The 11,928-nt window shown below is 49.8% G+C and overlaps 1 long non-coding RNA gene across 1 annotated transcript; it reads left to right on the top strand.

The window, feature by feature from the left end:
* The first annotated feature begins 4,641 nt into the window (after positions 1-4,641).
* LOC128351320 (uncharacterized) lies at positions 4,642-11,047 on the top strand. Its single transcript, XR_008319707.1, has 3 exons — positions 4,642-5,213; positions 6,962-7,186; positions 9,592-11,047. It is a non-coding gene; the product is annotated as an uncharacterized LOC128351320 (long non-coding RNA).
* Positions 11,048-11,928: the final 881 nt, after the last annotated feature.

Genomic DNA, 11,928 nt, shown 5'->3' with positions numbered 1-11,928 from the left:
AGGAACACAGGAAGCTGCCATATACTGAGTCAGACCCTTGGTCTATCTAGCTCAGTATTGTCTTCACAGACTGGCAGCAGCTTCTCCAAGGTTGCAGGCAGGAGTCTCTCTCAGCCCTGTCTTGGAGATGCTGCCAGGGAGGGAACTTGAAACCTTCTACTCTTCCCAGAGCGGCTCCATCCCCTGAGGGGAATATCTTGCAGTGCTCACACATCAAGTCACCCATTCATATGCAACCAGGGTGGACCCTGCTTAGCTGAGGGGACAAGTCATGCTTTCTACCACCAGACCAGCTCTCCGCTTCTACCCCACATTGTTTTCTTTCCCTCCCCCCCTCCCCCAAAGCTGCTATTTGCTCTGTGGGACAAAATGTACAAGAACCATAAAACAAGCAAAGGGGGAACCAATCATCACAGTGTGTGTCTACTTTCACCCTAAGGGTACATCTACATCCACTGTATACTGTTTGTGAAATGTTGAAATTTGGGATCCTTAAGGATGGATAACTGGAACACCTTCAGGCAAGTGGGGGAGGTATCAAGAGACTCGGGATTCTCTGCATATATATCCTTGTACAACAAATATGTAGAAAAAAGCCTAAGGGAGCAAAAGTAAGAAAAAAGGAAAGAAAAAAACAAAACTGCCCCCCCCCCGGTTTAGTCAATGGGACAGAATGTTTGTGAACTCAGTTAAGAATTAACAGTTAATAGACAAGCAGATGGGTGGAGGTAATGGAAATAGGTTTGTGTCCTACTTTTCTACCGGAGTCTCCACAGCAGCTCACATTTATAATCACTTTAAGCCAAGAAAGGAAGACAGAACCCCTGGCCTAGCGGAAGCAACAGCAGGCATCGGGTGGTCTCTTCTCGACTGCCTCCCCCTCTCTCCTGGGTTCTCCCCACAGAGTCAAAGATCCATACTCCGAGTGGTGGTGGATCCACTGTGGAACCACGCTCACTGTGTCCACACATATAATTCTCTCTCCACATCTAAGCCTGGGAAGAGACCAGGGGGGCAGAAGCCAGCTGTGCCCTGCGCAAGTCGGGGAGTGGTCGGTTTCTAATGTTGTGCATCCATTTCTCCCACTCTCTGGGATCCGTTTCTCAACCCTCTAAAAATGTTTTGTTTTGTTTTGTTTCCAGGTGCTGAGTGAATGATAAATCAGGCAAACTTGCAAGCTGTATTTTAAAAAGGAATTGGGGCAGAGGGAATGAAAGCAGACAGCCCACTTGAAGCATGGAAGGATGCAGAAGACAAAGGACTCAAGTCAGCCTTTGATTTGCAGATAAGTATGGCTGTCAAAAACGTTGCATAAGTGGAGGGGAGCCAAGTTTGCTCCACAGGAGGAAAAATACCACAAGGATTTCCAGACATCTCCAAGGCCAAACTACACAAGATGCTTAAAGCCTTGTTAGCTCTAATGCAGGAGCTCTCAACCCTGGGTCCCCAGATAGACTACAACTCCCGTCATCCTGTGCCAAAGGCCATGGTGGTGGGGGATCACGGGAGTTGTAGTCCAACATCTGGCGAGCCAATTCTGAGAACCCCTGAGCTACTGTAGATCCCATATTTGGGTGGTATGATTCTGGATGTTTGCAGTAGGGAGAGAGATCCGTCTGTTTACCTGTATAGCACCTTTCAGGCCAAGCCTTCTCAAAGGGCTTCACATACAGTGAAATAATAAGCCCAAATAATTTCTTATCTTAGAAATAAGGTTTCTGGCTGTAGCTGCTGGTGGTTCTTCGCCTATTGCGGCTGGGCATGATGGGAGCTGTAGTCCATCACCCGGCGACCCAAGCCACAAAACCATTGTGCTGTGGAATGTGGTTCTACTGTATTTCAACCACATTGTTTGGTAAGGCTGCCAGTCTTCCAAGATCAGCCTCAAGCCTCCAGTCATAAAATATAGAAAAATATTCCCAGAGATTTTAATGGCTTGATGATGTGAAAAACTGTGGGCGGGGGGAATAATGAGGGTGGGGTTTGGGGTTTGGAGAGAATCTCCAGGAATAGCTTCAGTCAGAGATGGCATCTATGTTCTCTGGGAAGAAAAGAAAAGAAAAGAAAAGAAAAGAAAAGAAAAGAAAAGAAAAGAAAAGAGGGAAGGAGCTGCTTGCGGAACCCTGAGAGCCAAGACAAATGTGGCATCCAAAAGGAACAAGTGGCTTTCTTGTTTCTGCTGCGGAGCAAGCAAGCTCTCCTTCCCTCCCGGCCCCAGCTTTGCTCCTCGACTGGCACACTTACAGCCCATTGGCTGAACCTCCCCCTCCATGATTTGGTCAGGATTTTAGCTTTATTTGGAGGGGGGATGTCACCAGATGTGCTCTTACCCCTGGACTTCCGGGCCAAAGACCAGGCCCTCCACAGCCCCTTCGCCCCCCCCCCAGATCCTCTTTCGTCTGTCCCGGGTGGCGTGGTCGCCCAGCCGAGCATGATGGTGCTTAATTTGCAGGGGAGGGGGGCCTCCAAAGGGCTTTAAGTCCAGGCTCAAAAATTACCTAGGTGCACCTCTGGATGGCCCCAAACATGCAGCATGCTTGTCTGCTCCAGTATTTGTTCAGTATTTATTTGATCTTTTGTAACCCTTTCTTCACTGCATTTAAACCAGATTCAGCCCGCAGTGACTATTTCACTGGCCCCCAGGTATCCTGCAGCAACACAAGAGCTGGAAACGGCCTTATAGTGCCTTCCTGTGCAGACTTTCTCAGAAATATGCTCCACTGGTATGCCCAGTGAGGCTTACTCCCGTGTAAGCATACCTAACATTGCAGGCGGAAAGCAACAACCATTTAGGGAGAGGAGAAGACAGCATTTGTGTGGGGCTGGCATGCACTCCAGGGGGGCCCCCACTCAATGAGCAGGGACAGGACCTTTTCTCTGGCCACTCTCCTTGGTTAAAACTATGGGCCCATTGACAGGGAACAGATCCACAAGTCACTAATAATCTCTTTCAATTTGATGTAATAATGTGCTGAAAATTGACCTTGGCCCCTGCACCCCAAGTTGTTGATGGTTCAGGCCCACCAGGGCATTTGAGTTGTGCAACCCTTTAAACATTTAAATCAGCTCCAGTAAGAGAGGGGCTTGCTGCCTAAAAAGGGGGGGAAAGCAGCCAATCAGCACCCAGCTCCTGGGGGAAAGGAAGGAAGTTAAGTTATGATTTTTTAAGAAGCAGAGTTAAATGTTCCTGGCCAATCAGTGCTAGGCTAACCCAGTTACTAGTCAAACAAATCCCACCCCCAGGTCCCAGTCCTCAGAAGACTGTATGTGTGTTGGATATGTAGCAAGCACGCACCACCCCAAGTTAATTAATTGTGTGAGGTTTAGTCAGTCAGTCAATCAATCGATTAAATCTACATATAGCTGCATATAAATAAAAGGAAAGAAAAACATTCTTTGCTAGTTCTTAGATGATACTGACACATGCTTTAGCAGATAGCATTTCAGAAGAGGGATTCCCTCCTGTGTGAGGATGAAGCTATTGTGAATACCTCTTTTAAGATGCTTCCGCCACTCACAGTTTTTGTAATTTCTTATATTAAAACTAGTATTTTTAAGCCCGTTATGATAACGGGCGCTAGCTTTCTATCCCGTCTTTTCTCTCTCTCTCTCTCTCTCTTTCTGTCTCTTCCCCCCCCCCTTGTCCCCTCTCTCTTTTTGTTTTTTGTTTTGTTGTTGTCTCTGTTTTTGTTCTTCCTTATTTTGCTTTTACTTATTTTTTGGGGGGGGTGGATGAATAACGGCCAAAATGGCCCATGAGAAGGTGGCCGCCCCCGCCTATTGCCCTCCCGCGCACCCAGCTGCCGGAGCCCACCTTACCCGCTCCAGCCCGAAGGAGAAGAGAGGAACTCGGAAACAGAGCTACTCTCTGTGTTAAGCTGCTGCCCATACTGTCGCAATGGACGCAATAGGCGTCCTTTGCATCCATAGCGGCAGTTTGAGCAGTGACTTAGCACAGAGAGGAGCTCTGCTCGTGAGCGCCTCTCTTTTCCCTCGGGCTGGAGCGGGTAAGGTGGTCTTTGGCAGCTGGGTGGGCGGGAGGGCGATAGGCGGGGGCGGCGACCTTCTCATGGGCCATTTTGGCCCTTAATCTTTTTTGGGGGGGAGCGGGGAAGGTGATTTTGGGCAGCTGGGAGGGCGGGTGAGCAGGCGGCGGCGGCTGTGAGCGGGCGGGGGCCTCGTTGGCGGCTTTGCCGCCACCTTGCCCAGCTTCATTTTGGGCAGCTGGGAGGGCGGGTGAGCAGGCGGCGGCGACGGCTGTGAGCGGGCAGGGGCCTCGTTGGCGGCTTCGCCGCCACCTCGCCCAGCTTCCCTGTCCCCCGTCTCGGTCTTCCCCCGCCGCCATTGCCCTCGCCTTTTTCAGGGCGGCCGCTTCTGGTTGCCTCGGCCTCCTCACTTTCCCCCGCCGCCACACACCGGCTAATGGCCGCCCGTGGCTGTGGGACACTGGTGTCTGAGGTCCTGTGTCCCTTGGGCTCTTCTGGGCCTGTGCTTCGCGCAGGCCCAGAACAGCCCAGGGAGGCAGGGACGCAGATCCCCAACGTTCCAAAGCCACGGCCACTCACTTAGCCTTTTATTATATAGGATAATTAACTTTTTTAAAAAAGTCAACTATTCATTAATCAGGGGGCACCTTTTCCAGTCAATTACAATTTTGTTTCATCAATATGGGCCTGGCTCACACAATCATTCAAATCTAGGTGTAGCGTAGGTTACCGATATGTGAGCCCACGCCAAGGTCCAAGATGAATCTGAGGTTCCTGCCTTGGCATGGATTCGCACAATCACACTAATTTCAGTAACCCACATTAAACGTAGGTTTAAACAATTGTGTGAGCCAGGCCTAACTTAACCAATTAATTGACATGCTTCTTTACTCAGAAAAAAACCCTACAGTTCAGTCGAATTTATAATGCGATCCTGTGCATTGCAGTCGTAGGATAGGCCATTTCTTGAAACTGAGGCGGGAGAAAGGGAAAACTGACGCACCTTCTCCTGAAAACCAATTCACAGCAAATGTCTCCAGGGAGAAAAGTCAGCCGGCTGTGTGGTGAAGCCAGCCCGACTGACTATGTTAAAATGTTCCCTGTCTGAGTGCATGGATTATATGGAGTTAAGGAACTAATTAGTACAAGATTTTGGAATAATTCCCAGTAGCTGGTTGGCATGTCTGAGGCCTCTTCAGATAGACTTGGCTGGCTCCAACCATACAGGTAAGGGGGAAATGTCAGATATTAAGCAGGCCTCACTTTAACCAGGGGATTGTTATTTGCTCCCTCCCCAAGAGGTGGGAAATTCCTCCACGGGAGACTTCTGCTGTGAATATGCATTCACAAATTGGCTCGCTGGAAAAGAATGCATGCTTTGCCACATTGTTGGAGAACAAATTGCAGGAGGCATCTAAGATTTTCTATGCAGATCTATGCAGGAGGCATCTAAGATTTTCTCCAAAAACAGGATTTAGTGGCAGCTTCAGCTGAACAATGAAAGCTTGTTTGCAGAACTGGAAAATGTCTGGTTAAAAAGAATCAGCAGGTAGTTGGTCCCTTCCACAAAGTTTGCCATGCTCCAACACCCACCCACCCACCCCCATTTGACCCACTCAAAATTCCCCTGTCTCAGGGTGGGTTTTCCCCAGTCCTGGAAACTGAACCAGAGACCTTCTGCAAGGAGACATGTGCTCTACTGCCAAGCTCTGGGCTCTCCCCTTAACCAACACACAAAACTGCCTTCTACCAAGTCAGGCTCATCTAGCTTAGCCTTACTTACTTAGCTAGTTATTGGCCGCCCTTTCTCCTAAGACCCCAGGACATTTAATTACAAGACAAAAACAATTCAATAAAAACAGAACAAATGCAGCTAAAAATGAAAAAAAAGAGAGCAAAGGGCTGCTTATTGGCCAAAAGCCTGAACAAAAAGAGCAGTCTTCACTCTCTTCCTAAAGGATGGGAGAGAGGGAGCCATCCATGCAGGACTCAGCTGAGAGCACCTGGGGGCAGCCACTGAGAAGGCCCTGCCGTGCGTGCTCCACAAACAGGCCTCAGCAGGTATCGGCTCCCAGCCGATCTAGTCAAGTGGGTAGATTCAGTTGGGAGCAGACAGTCCCTAAGGTACAAACTTCTCTGGGGCTTTAAAAGTGATAGCCAGCACTTTGAATTGTACCCAGAAACAGATTGGCAGCCAGTACAACGCCTTCAAGACTGAAGTAATATGTGCGCTGCAAGCTGTCCCAGAGAGCAATCTGGCAGCCGCATTCTGCACCATCTGTAGTTTCCGAATACTTTTCAAGGGTAGCCACATGTAGAGTGCAGTGCAATAATCCAAATGTGTCATGACTAAAGCAGGGGTGACAGAAGCCAGATCTTCTCTGACTGGAAACAACTATTCAAGGCAAAGTTCTTTCCCAGTCCTCCAACTGGGAGGTGCCAAGCCCAGAATCTGGGGCCTTCTCCAAGTAAAGTCTGTGCTCTACCAGTGGGTTGTAGGCCTCCTTAATATATCCAAGCCCTTGGCCCTCAGTGCTTAAGCAAGGTCGGAAGATGAGGAAGATTCTCTCCCTTCCCTCTTCTAAACAACACAAATATAAAGGTAGGATAGTCCCAGCCCATTTTGCAGCTAGTCATCTCACAGCAGTTCTCAAACTTGGGTCCCCAGCTGCTGTTAGATTACAACTCCCATCATCCTCTGCTATCGTGGCAGAGGATGATGGGAGTTGTAGTCCAACAACATTTAGGACCCATGTTTGAGAACCCCTGCCATGGCATAATGGCAGGCCCAGCTGGGTCATTCGTCCTGTTTGGCACAGATTCTCACTGTGATGCACTTTCTGTTTCCAGTCTGCTGCTTTGGTCTTTATTGGAGGAGGACTTTGGAGAACTGCTCTCTGCAGCATGCTAGGACTGGCCTGCAAGATCTGGAGAAGACCACCCTTCCTCTCACTTCCTTCTCTTTCTTCTCTCAGGGCACAGTTTGCTCCAGGAGGATGACACCAAAGCACAAATCTCCCGCTGGAGCTGCAAAGGAGCCGCTGGCATTCGCCAGTTGCTGCCTCGCTGCCCTCCAACACACATTCCCCAGATGCTCTTGGACAAGTCAGGGCCTGTCTGTCGGCACTCCAGATTTATTTATCCGGGAAATGTCCTGAGCTGAATTGTGCTTAACCTTCAGATATCGCATTTCAAACATGGTAGGATTTATGCACACTCCTAGGATTTATGCGTGCCCCATAAGACTTTGTGTCGTGTGTGTGTGTGGTTAGTACTGGACTGCTCTGAAGGTCAAAAGATGCCACCCATTCCCACGGAATCCCTCTTCAGGCATCATAATTGGGTAAGTCGTGCCCAGGCTCAGAGGCAATGAGGGAGTGCCAGCTAGCCGCATCTCCTGCTCCTGACGTCCATCGCAGCCACACCCCTGCTATCCTCATCTTCAGCGCTTGTTCCAAATCATGAAAGGAGGAAATTTCCCTGCATGTGACACCTGCTTCTGCAAACCAGTGCTGAAGACAGGGAGACCCAGGGGTGTGGCAAGCAGTGCGGAGGAGCATGGATAGCCAGTGCACTCCCGTTCCCGCTTTACCTGGGGTACAGTGTATCCAGGTGATTAATTTCTGAAGTGGGCTTAAAGCTTAACACAGGGATTCTCATCCTGGGGTCCCCAAATATTGTTGGACTACAACTCCCACCACCCTTTTGGCTTTATTCACTGGCCAAAAGCCTGAATAAAAAGGGCTTTACCAAAAAAAAAAAAAAAAAAATCAAAGGGGAGGGGGGGCATACAGGTCTCAATGGAGAGTGAGTTCCACAACCAAGGGGCAATCACTGAGAAGGCCCTGTCCTGCATGGATGATAAACAAGCTTCAGCAGGCACATGAAGCAGACCTCTCTTCCTGGCAGATCTACAGAGATCTAGGGAGGTGGGCTATAGGGAGGAAAGCTGGTCTTGTAGTAGTGAGTATGAATTGTCCCCTTTGCAGCTTTGAACTTCTTGTACTCCAAGGTCCACAGCTGTCTCAAGTCATTGTTAGGAAACCCGGTGCCTAGAGTTGAGGCTCAACTCAGTTCACAATGGGGCTCCACTGGCAGCCACAGAGAAAGGTGTGAGAAGAATGGTCATTAGAAGGAAGGGCAGCTCTCAAAGGGTAATTTCTTCGTAGGAACACAGGAAGCTGCCATATACTGAGTCAGACCCTTGGTCCATCTAGCTCAGTATTGTCTACCCAGACTGGCTTCCCCAAGGTTGCAGGCTGGAATATCTCTTAGCCCGATATTGGAGATAGATGCCAGGGAGGGAACCTGGGACCTCAGATTCTCTTCCCAGAGTGGCCTCATCCCCGTCCCCTAAATAGTCTTCTTGGCTGTGCCTTGGTTTGCATTTGGATGGGTGATTACAAACGAGCACTGTAAGATATGACCCTTAGGGGATGTGGCCAAAGCTCAGTGGACGAGCATATGCATGCAGAAGACCCCAGGTTCAATCCTTGGTATCTCCAGGTAGGGCTGGGGGAGATTCCTGCCTCAGACCTTGGAAAGCTGCTGCCAGCCACTGTAGATAATGCTGAGCTAGATGGACCAAGAGTCTGCCTTGGTGTAAGGCAGCAACCTGTGTTACTAAATCACATGAGGTCCTTGCTGGGTGTCTGAAGAGTGCAAGTACTTTTTCACACAACACGTGATCCACTTGTGGAACTCTCTGCCACAGGACGTGGTGACAGCCAACAACCTGGATGTCTTTAAGAGGGGTTTGGATAACTTCATGGAGGAGAGGTCCATCAATGGCTAGTAGTCAGAGGGCTGTGGGCCACCTCCGGTCTCAAAGGCAGGATGGCTCTGAGAACCAGTTGCAGGGGAGTTATGGCAGGAGAGAAGGCATGCCCACTGTGTGAAACAGGATGCTGGACTAGATGGGCATTATTGGGCCTGATCCAGCAGGGCTCTTCTTATGTTCTTATTTTGCAGGTCCCAGTAGGGCTGCACTGAGGGCCCGCAGCAGTGGGAAGCCTTATAGCTGATCTCTGTCAATTCAGTTGCCATCCAGGCCGGGGATGGGGCAATGCCCTTGGCAAGGGAGGAAGAGGAACAAGCTCCCGGAAAGTGCCCCATCAGCCCGCAGAAAGGCAGTTGTGCATGCAATAATTCAAGGTGTTTGCCAAAGCGGGCAGGTCCCACCCCGCCTTCTTCCGAGTGAGAGTGCTGCTTGCGTGTGACTGACATGAGTGGGTGTGCTTGTATTTGAGGTTCTTTTGTGCGTCAAGTGTGTACAGTCTTCCCTGCACGGGTGTGTGGGTGGGAAAGGGTGAACTGCGTTTCCATATATTTGAGTTGGTCTCCACATACATAGGCCCTTCAGAGAGCATGTACTCTACTGCACTGTGATGGTACGCTCAGCCGTGTGCAGGTCAGTATCACACTCCTGCTTATAAGCCTGCACTGAAAGCATGTTTCCTGTCCCACTTGGCAATGCTACTCTTTATTCACTGTACCTTTCTACCCATATACATACCCAAGAACTCCTCTGTTAATTTAATGCATCAGATGAAGTTAGTTCTTACCTATTGAACCTTTCGCTGTAAGAAATTACTTGATTTTTCAGGTCTCTTTTCTACATGAACACAGTCTGAACATACGGTGCTGCCTTGTTCTGAGTCAGATTTAGTGCTGTCTGCCCGGCAGCAAGTCTCAGGCAGAGATATTTCCTGCCATGTTGCAGAAGACCTTTTAAACTCAAGACTGAACCTGGGACCTTCAGCACGGACTCTGTCATTGACCTAAAGAGGCTCCCTGAACAAGCTGAATTCAAGCTGAAGTGGATGTGTAGCTCCAAACTTGAGTATAAATCCAAGCTTACGCGAATGTATAAATTCAAGCTTAATTGAGTGTAAATCCACTCCAGGCTTAATCAGACGTCTGAAACATCCTTGGATTGGGTCACACCACATTGGTCCATCCAGCTCAGAACTGTCTGCTTTGACTGGCAGCAAATTTCCAGCGTCTGAGGAACAGCAAGCCCTTTCTGAACTAACTGAATTCCAAGGAATTCTCAAAGGTAGCCCCATGTGTAGTATAATGCATTATGGTAATGTCTCTGCTAACTGGGCAGTGAGGTAACTTTTCAAGTGGTGGTTACCTTGTACGTAGCAGGGAGAAAGCAACTGCCCCTATCCAGCCCCAAACAGCATCCTCCCAGTGACTGTTGTTGCAGGTTTCTGCAGTGGCGGATTAATAGAGAGGCAGAGTAGGCGTTTGCCTCCAGCAGCAAAATTTGAGGAGCGGCAATTTGCCGCTCCTCAACATTTGCTGCCCCTCTCTGGGGGCAGCTGTGGGGAGGGGGCGAGAGGAAAGTAAACCCCCCCCCATTTACCTTCTAATACTGCTGCCTGTGCAGCGGGATGGGGTGACGGAGGCAGCGAGAGAGAGCCCCTTCCCAAGTGACTGAATGGCCCTGTCTGCAGGCAGCCCGTTTGGGGCCTTTCTCCGTGTGTGCCACAGGGCCATTCAGTCACTTGGGAAGGGGCTCGCTCTCCCTGCCGCTGGCCCCGTCACCCCATCCCGCCGCGCTGTCCCCAGAGGGGGCGACAAATCCTTACCTGCCGACGGGCAACAAAAAGCTTAATCCGCCCCTGGGTTTCTGCCTCGTGCAACTTTCTTTTTACATGGGGAGCTCTTCTGGAAGAGGGAACAATCTTCAGGCCTTCTTGTAGCACACTGGTTTGGGAATCACACCCCCCCACACACACACACACACCCCGCAGGGCAAAGAAGCGCCTTTCAAAGTGGTGGCTCTCTTATGCTAAGCTGGGGAAAAGCAACTGTCCCTGTTCAACCCCAACACAGCACCCCTCTCAGCCGCTCCGCTTTGTGCTGCCCATGAAGAGGAGGAGACCATCCAGGAACGGGGTGTTTGTGTGTGTGTGTGAGACAGAACATCCTGTTGTCTCATGGTTGTTCTGATTTAATTGTATTTTGATTTTGTAGACCTTGATTTTGTAAGTTGCCTTGGGCATTTTCTGAATGGAAAGGTGGCATTAAAAAATCTGCTGACAACAACACTGATAAAAACCAGACTAAGTGTGTTATTAGAAAATTTTGTGTGTGTGTGTGTGTGTGTGTGTGTGTCTATTTGCAGGATGTGCATATCTGTGCATGCATAGGAAGGGCTCTTACATGTGTGCTAATGTGCCTAAGCATGTGGCTTCTCCAAGACCCATCCAGGGAGCTTCCTGGCCATGTGGAAAAGCAAAACCTCTAGCCACAAACTCACACAGGCCTTTTCTTGTGCACATGCCATTTCCCCCTTGCTTACACCTATGTCTGTCTCTTGATTCAGCTGGTCTTGTGGTAGCAAGCATGACTTGTCCCTTAGCTAAGCAGGGTCTGCCCTGGTTGCATATGAATAGGAGACTAGAAGTGTGAGCACTGTAAGATAGTCCCCTCAGGGGATGGAGTGGCTCTGGGAAGAGCAGAAGGTTCCAAGTTCCCTCCCTGGCTTCTCCAAGATAGGGCTGAGAGAGCTTTCTGCCTGCAACCTTGGAGAAGCCGCTGCCAGTCTGTGAAGACAATACTGAGCTGGATAGACCAATGGTCTGACTCAGGATATGGCAGCTTCCGATGTCCCTATGTTCCTAAGGAACTGCACTGGTGGCATGTGCCAAGATCCGTCTCAAGTGATTGGTGCAGGCTGCTCGATTGGATGTGAGGCCAGTTCCATGATCCAATGGACAAACGCCCCACTGAGCACTCTGTGCACCAGTCCACTTCTGGAAGTGCTGCAGTCAGTTGAGGGCCATTTTGCGCTGGGTGCACATAGTAGCCACACCACACAGATGGAAACATGATGGTAGCCAGCAATGCCATGCACCCACTAGGCTCCAGGCCAGGGCACAGCCTTTCAGCAGATAGCTGTGGCCGTGTGGTGGATCAGTTCTGTGTG

Source organism: Hemicordylus capensis, chromosome 3 (genome assembly GCF_027244095.1).
Source record: "Hemicordylus capensis ecotype Gifberg chromosome 3, rHemCap1.1.pri, whole genome shotgun sequence".
NCBI classification, from domain to species: Eukaryota; Metazoa; Chordata; class Lepidosauria; order Squamata; family Cordylidae; genus Hemicordylus; species Hemicordylus capensis.
The sequence above is the reverse complement of the archived record's forward strand: the minus strand, read 5'-3'. Positions and strand labels throughout refer to the sequence as shown.